Raw genomic sequence first — 7,622 nt, forward strand, 5'->3', positions numbered from 1 at the left:
AATGGATGAGGGATAGGGGTTCAATAGGAGAGGGGGAGTAATGGGAGCCAATGGGAGAGGAGATAAATGAAAAACCAATAGGAGAGAGGGGAGGAATGGAAAGCCAATAGGAGAGGAGGAGGAAAACCTAATTTTTCTTATATATAGTCTTCCTTCATTCATTCATTCTCCCCTCATTTCATTCAAGCAAGAAAGCAAGGACGATCAAGAGAGCAAGGAAGGAAGAGCAAGAAAGCAAGAAAGAGCAAACTTACAAACTGTTTCCAGGTACTTGCAAACTTTTTTTTCTAGATTCTTTTTTAAAATTTGAAGAGAGAGAAAGGTTCAGGGGAGGGGAGGGAGGGGAGGGAGGAGGAAGGGAGGGGAGGAAGAGGGTGGGAGGGGAGGGAGGAGGAAGGGAGGGGAAGAAGGAGCGAAGAGGGAGGTGGGTGGGAGGGAAGGGGGTGGGAGGGGAGGCTAGCGCGGCGGGTGGGAGGGAAGCGGGTGGGAGGGGGGCTGGCGGCTGAGAGGGGGGTGGGGAGGGCGGCTGAGAGGAGGAGGGGGGAGCGGCTGAGAGGGGGAGGGGGGGGCGCGGCTGAGAGGGGGGTGGGGAGGGCGGCTGAGAGGAGGGGGGAGTAGCTGAGAGGGGGAGGGAGGGGGGGCACGGCTGAGAGGGGGAGGGGGGGGGGCGCGGCTGAGGGGGGGAGGGGGGGGGAGGGTGAAGAGGGGGGGCTGGCGGCCGCGGCCACTAGCCTGGGAGGGTGGGGGAGCGGCTGAGGGGGGGGAGGGGGGGTGAGGGTGAAGAGGTGGGGGAGCGGCTGAGAGGAGGGGGGAGCGGCTGAGAGGGGGGGGGGGGCGCGGCTGAGGGGGGGAGGGGGGGAGGGTGAAGAGGGGGGGCTGGCGGCCGCGGCCGCCAGCCCAGGGAGGGGGAGGGGTTACGAAGGGGGGGGGGGAGGGTGAAGGGGGGGGGGAGGGTGGGTTGCGAAAGGGGGGGGGAGGGTGAAGAGAGGGGGGCTGGGTGAGAGGAGGGGGGGGGGGCTGGCGGCCGCCAGCCAGGGAGGGTGAAGGGGGGGATGGGTGGGTTGCGAAGGGGGGGGGGAGGGTGAAGAGGGGGGGGCTGGGTGAGAGGAGGGGGGGGGCTGGGTGAGAGGAGAGGGGGGGGGGCTGGGTGAGAGGAGGGGGGGGGGCTGGCGGCCGCGGCCGCCAGCCAGGGAGGGTGAAGGGGGGGGATGGGTGGGTTGCGAAGGGGGGGGGGAGGGTGAAGAGGGGGGGGTTGGGTGAGAGGAGGGGGGGGGGGGCTGGCGGCCGCGGCTGCCAGCCCAGGGAGAGAGGAGAGGGGGGGGCTGGGTGAGAGGAGGGGGGAGAGAGGAGAGGGGGGGGGGGGCTGGCGGCCACGACCGCCAGCCAGGGAGGGTGAAGGGGGGGGGGGATGGGTGGGTTGCGAAGGGGGGGCGGGAGGGTGAAGAGGGGGGGGGCTGGGTGAGAGGAGGGGGGGGGCTGGCGGCCGCGGCCGCCAGCCCAGGGAGAGAGGAGAGGGGGTTGCGAAGGGGCTGGGTGAGAGGAGAGGGTGGGGGCTGGGTGAGAGGAGGGGGGGGGGGGGCTGGCGGCCGCGGCCGCCAGCCAGGGAGGGTGAAGGGGGGGGGATGGGTGGGTTGCGAAGGGGGGGCGAGGGTGAAGAGGGGGGGGCTGGGTGAGAGGAGGGGGGGGGGGCTGGCGGCCACGGCCGCCAGCCCAGGGAGAGAGGAGAGGGTGGGTTTGGGTGAGAGGAGAGGGGGGGGGGATGGGTGGGTTGCGAAGGGGGGGGGGAGGGTGAAGAGGGGGGGGCTGGGTGAGAGGAGGGGGGGGGGCTGGCGGCCGCGGCCGCCAGCCCCAGGGAGGGGTTACGGAGGGGGGTTTGGGTGAGAGGAGGGGGGTGTCACCAAGGAGGGAGGGAGGGTTGAGAGGGGGCCAAAGGGAGAGTGGGGAAGAGGGTGGAAGGGTTGGGGGGGTCGCCAAGGGGGGTGGGGAAAAGGGGGGAAGGTTAAAAGGGGGTAGGGGGAAAAAGGGGTAGGGGAGGAAGAGGTTAGGCAACGGGAGAGGGGAGGGGAGGGGGGAGGGGGAGGGGGATTTTGGGGAAGGAGGGGGGGCGAGGGGAAGGGAGGGGTCGAGGGAGGAGTTTTGGCGGCGGAGGGAGGGGAGGGAAGGAGGTTGGAGGAGAGGATTGGGTCGAGGGATGGATGGAGGGAAGGAGAGGAGAGAGAGGAGAGAGAGAGAGGGAGAGGAGAGGAGGGAGCAGAAGGAGAGAGATGGGAGAGGAGGATTTGACTTACTATCACGAGCAAGAACGAAAAATAAGATTTGACTTACGAGAAGAATGAAAAGGACTTACGAGAATGAAAAGGACTTATATGAAAAGGACTTACGAGAATCGAGAAGAATGTTGAAGAAAGTATCAAGAAGAATGTTGAACATAAATTTGAATTCAAAAGGAACGTATGAGAAGAAAGTATAAGAAGAATGTTGAACACAAATTTGAATTCAAATTTATAATGAATTCAAATTTCCCTCTCTTTTTTGAAAATTCAAATTTATGCGTAGGAGTGGACTAGTTTTAACTCTCTCCTCATTTCATTGAAGCAACCAAGAGCGAAAGAGAAAGGATAAGCCGAGCCTTACTTTTTTCACTTTTTCTAGATATACAGAAGCTGATCTGCTAGCATTTCGGGCTGAGAGTATTCAGCATCTAATTACTACCATTGGGAAACAACATGAAAATATGACTACATTGCAGCATGTATAAAACCTTATCTTTATACTTGTATACTTGTTCTAGCCTTTAATTGGGATGTATAAATCTCATAACTTTTTTATATTTTCTTCCAAAAGGAGAAGAGAATGAGTTTAATGAAAGCATGCTATCTTTATACTTTTATAATTATTTAAACCATTAATTTTATTTGGGATGTATAAATCTCTTAACTTGTCTAATGAAAGCATGCTATCTTTATACTTCTATGATTATTTAAACCATTATTTTTATTTGGGATGTGTAAATCTCATAACTTTTTAAATTTTTCATCCAAGAGAAGGAGAGACTCACTCTAATAAAAGCGTGTATGAAACCTTTTTAAATTTTTGCTCCAAGCAGAGGAGAGACTTACACTAATGAAAGCATGTATGAAACCTTATCTGCTTGTTTAAGCCTTTATTTGGGATGTGTACATCGCATAACTTTTTTATATTTTTATGGCAGAAGGAGGATGTGGAGGACATAGCAAGTGAAGAAGAATACGATGTAGACTACTCCCTCAATAAGATGAGTCATAAAAATATGAATCTATTGGAGCAAATTGGAAGTTCATTCACTGCTATGTTGTTAATTCGACAACAACCTCATTTTTTTGAATTTGAAGAAGAGATTTCAATCCTCTTGAATCCTAAGAATGAGGTTAATGTCAAAGTCATTACAACCATCCTCAGGTTTGATGCAGCCTTTTCCTTGGCTTTATACTTTGCTTATTTTGATTAAACCCAAGAAGCTAATACTTTTTTTTTTAATATAGTAATGTTATAGCAAATTTTTCACAAAATATACAAAGCGTTTCATATATGCTCGATCCTCGTATTTCGGAAGTGCTTAGCAACAAAGAAGAAACCATAGAGAATGTTTGCAAGTGGTTGAAGCACATTCCTATGAATGACGCACGAGTTATTTTTACAGCATATTATGAGAAGTAAGCATCAAACCCTACTTGTTTTTTCTATTGCATTGCTAGAATTGTCTCAAACACAGTAATTATTCTTTATTGATAATGCAGTTCACATTGGAGTCTGGTAGTCGTGGACATCCTTGCAAAGAAGTGCTTCTTTGCAAACTCAATGACATCCGTCCATGGCAATGTGTTAGAGTAAGTATAGACTACACTTGTTGTCACTTCTTGACATGTAGATTGATATGCAATGCACATATTCACTGTTGTTATATGTTTTGATATGCAGATCAGCTCGAAAATTAGTAGATGCTATCGACATATGCTATCGACATAGTAATGCGGCAATGTGACTTGGCACAACAAATAGAGTATATAACATGTCAGGTATCACATCAAGATAATAGCCACATCTATAATTGTGGATGGAGGGTGGGCTACAATTGCTTTTTGGTACTTGGTCAAATTTTTGAGATGCAAAATGACACCACACTATCAACATATACGGATTTGCATCTCTATGCATTTATAACATGTACCATTCGAGCAATCATTGATTGCGAAATGAATGCCATCAAAGAGTCAAAGAGGATAGATGACCTCAACTCTACAAACATGGCTTCATTAAAAGAATTGGGAAGCTCTTTTAATGTTAGGGTTATGATTCAACATAGACCTCAGTATCTTGAATTTGGGGGAGAAGAGATTTCAATTCTCTCTAGAGCTTCAAATGAGGTCAATAACAACGTTATGATGGCCATTCTCAGGTTTGATACAAACTTTTTCTCTACTTGATAATTCAATATTTTGATTTAATCTAATAAGCTAATAAGCTAATATTCATTTATTTTGATTAAATCTAATAAGCTAATATTCATTTATTTGTTGGTGCAGTATAGTTATCTCACGATTTGGTAGAGTTGTACAAAATCGTGCGTATATGTTGGATTCCCTCCTTTCTCCTATACTTAGCGATAGCAGAAAGACAATAGCTGATGTTTGTAAATTATTACAGCCTTTACATTTACATGGCGTGCGAGTCCTATTTATGGCATATCATGAGATGTAAGTATCATGGCAACCTTTATTTTCATCTTGTACTGGCAACATTGTGTTCAATAATAATGGTTCTTAATTATTCGTGTAGGGAACATTGGAGTCTGGTGGTTTGGAACCTTGAAGACAACTATTGTTGGTTTGTTAACTCCATTGCAGGCTTTCATGGCTCAGTGCAAACGTAAGTATTCTATTAATCTGTTGTTACTTCTATATTATGTACCTTATGTGATAGATACACTAAGTTTTTTTAATATGTCACGATGAGCAGGTCGATTGAGAAGTTGGTATCTGCTATCAGAGAAACAGGACAGTACAAAGACTCGGTAGACTTCCAAAAGCGTTTAGTAGTAGAGCAGGAAGATGGGCATAGTTGTGGGTGGAGAGTTGCCTACAACTGCATGTTGATTTTCAAAGAAATTTTCTCACTTATGCCACAGATCTCATCGGAAGACTCTTTGGAGCTCAAATATTCAGAGGAGGATATACAATTGTTTAGGGCTGAAATCATTCGAGACCTAATTACTGCCATTAGAATACAACGTGCAATTGAAGCAATACCAGAGCTTCCCTTTAAGGAAGAGGAGACTGAGTCTACTATGAAAGCACTGCATACTATAGAAGAAGTAGAGACCCAATGTACACCTACAGCACCACAGCCTCCACTGGAAGCATCAGAAGAGTTGCCACCGCCTCCGCTTGCATTTAAGGAAGAGGATACTGAGTCTACTCCGAAAGCACTACATACTACAAAAGAAGTAGAGACCGAGTGTACATCTACAGCACCACAGCCTCCATTGGAAGCATCCGAAGAGTTGCCAGAGTCTCCACTAGAAGCATCACAAGAGTTGTGATGCATGTATGATGTTGTGTTTGTAGTTTTTGTTGATTATACACCAATTTGTGACTTATTACTTAAGTGGCATAATCATGATATTTATATAATTTCTTTATGCACACAATTTTATGATATGAATGTGTGATGATGTGATTATTTGGAAATAAATCCTTGTGTGATGAGAATTCTGATATGAATATGTGATGATGTAATATTTGTAATATATTTATTTCATGCACACAATTTTATGATATGAATGTGTGATGATGTGATTATTTGAAAATAAATCCTTGTGTGATGAGAATTTTGATATGAATATGTGATGATGTAATATTTGTAATATATTTCTTCATGCACACAATTTTATGATATGAATGTGTGATGATGTGATTATTTGGAAATAAATCCTTGTGTGATGAGAATTTTATTCAGTTGGACAGTCTCCACTCACTTAAAGTAGAGCATTCGCAATGCTTCTCTCACTTTATTCCAACCCTTATCCTTATCATCTCCACTCACTTAAAGTAGAGCATTCAATCTCCACTCGCTTTATTCCAACCCTTATCATAGTGAACACATCGTGCCACTCACTTTATTCCAACCCTTATCCTTATCGTAGTGAACACATCGTGCCTTAGTGCACTTGTATTCTTCCATCCTAGTCCTTCCACAAACACTCTCTTATTTCTTACATCCTAGTCCTTCTGAGTAACTTGTATTCTTCTATCCTAGTCCTTCCGCAAACACTCTCAGAGTCTTCTTTCATCCATCCTGATAACCAAGTATTCTTCTATCCTAGTTCTTCCACAAACACTCTCTTCTTTCATCCATCCTAGTGCTTCTCATTAACTTGTATTCTTCTTGTATTCTTCTATCCTAGTCCTTCCGCAAACACTCTCAGAGTCTTCTTTCATCCATCCTGATAACCAAGTATTCTTCTATCCTAGTTCTTCTGCAGACACTCTCTTCTTTCTTGCATCCTAGTGCTTCTCATTAACTTGTATTCTTCTATCCTAGTCCTTCCGCAAACACTCTCAGAGTCTTCTTTCATCCATCTTGATAACCAAGTATTCTTCTATCCTAGTTCTTCCGCAGACACTCTCTTCTTTCTTGCACCGTAGTCCATCTCCCTTTCTTTATCATCTCCCCACCCATGGATGTCCTTGGCATTGTCGAAGACGTGGAGTTCGGAATTAACAATCTCAAAGAATGGATTGCTGACCAAGGAGCACAGAGAGAGGCCAGAATTCGACAAGGTTCTCCTTTGACACACATGGAGAGAGAGGAATTTGCTGCACAAAGGCACGCAGAGAGGGAGGAGACTCTCAAGATAGCAGACAGTGAAAGACTTCTAAGACGTATGATAAAAGCACGACAAGATCTATTAGACTTCTTAAGTAACCTGCGTTATCGCAGCTCTCGTCATGGGCGATTTGATGCGGATGCTGAGAGAACAATAAGAGCCTCTCAGAGAAATTATAAAGAAACAATTTGTGATTGCTTAAACTTCTTCTTCACATGTAATTATGTTGAGGATACAGCTGTGGAGCCAGTGAAGGATTGGGTTGTTGAGAAGATAAGAGAGACCAATGATGAGATCTTCTAGACTTAGATAAGAGAGACTGTATTAAGGTGTTTTTTGACACCATATGGCTTTGTATTAAGGTGTATTAAGGTGTTTTTTGACACCATATGGCTTTGTATTAAGGTGTTTTTTGACACCATATGGCTTTGAGTAATATGATCTACTTCTTGTACAAATGTGATGTTAAGATGATGTTAAGAGAGACTGTATTAAGGTGTTTTTTGACACCATATGGCTTTGAGTAATATGATCTACTTCTTTACAAATGTGATGTGCTCTTTTTTGAAAATGTACTCTAGTTTTCATAACATGTCATGCCATTTTTTCTAATTTGATTTTTTAAAATCTTAATTTTTTGTCTCTTTTAACAATGTGATGTACTCTATTTTTAACATCTCACGTCATTTTTTCTAATTTGATTTTTTTAAATCTTCATTTTTGACTCAATGTTTTGTTTTATAAGAGCCTCTTTTTT

Source organism: Dipteris shenzhenensis, chromosome 12 (assembly GCF_047967505.1).
Source record: "Dipteris shenzhenensis isolate YYH24624 ecotype China chromosome 12, Dip_SZ_1.0, whole genome shotgun sequence".
NCBI lineage: Eukaryota > Viridiplantae > Streptophyta > Polypodiopsida > Gleicheniales > Dipteridaceae > Dipteris > Dipteris shenzhenensis.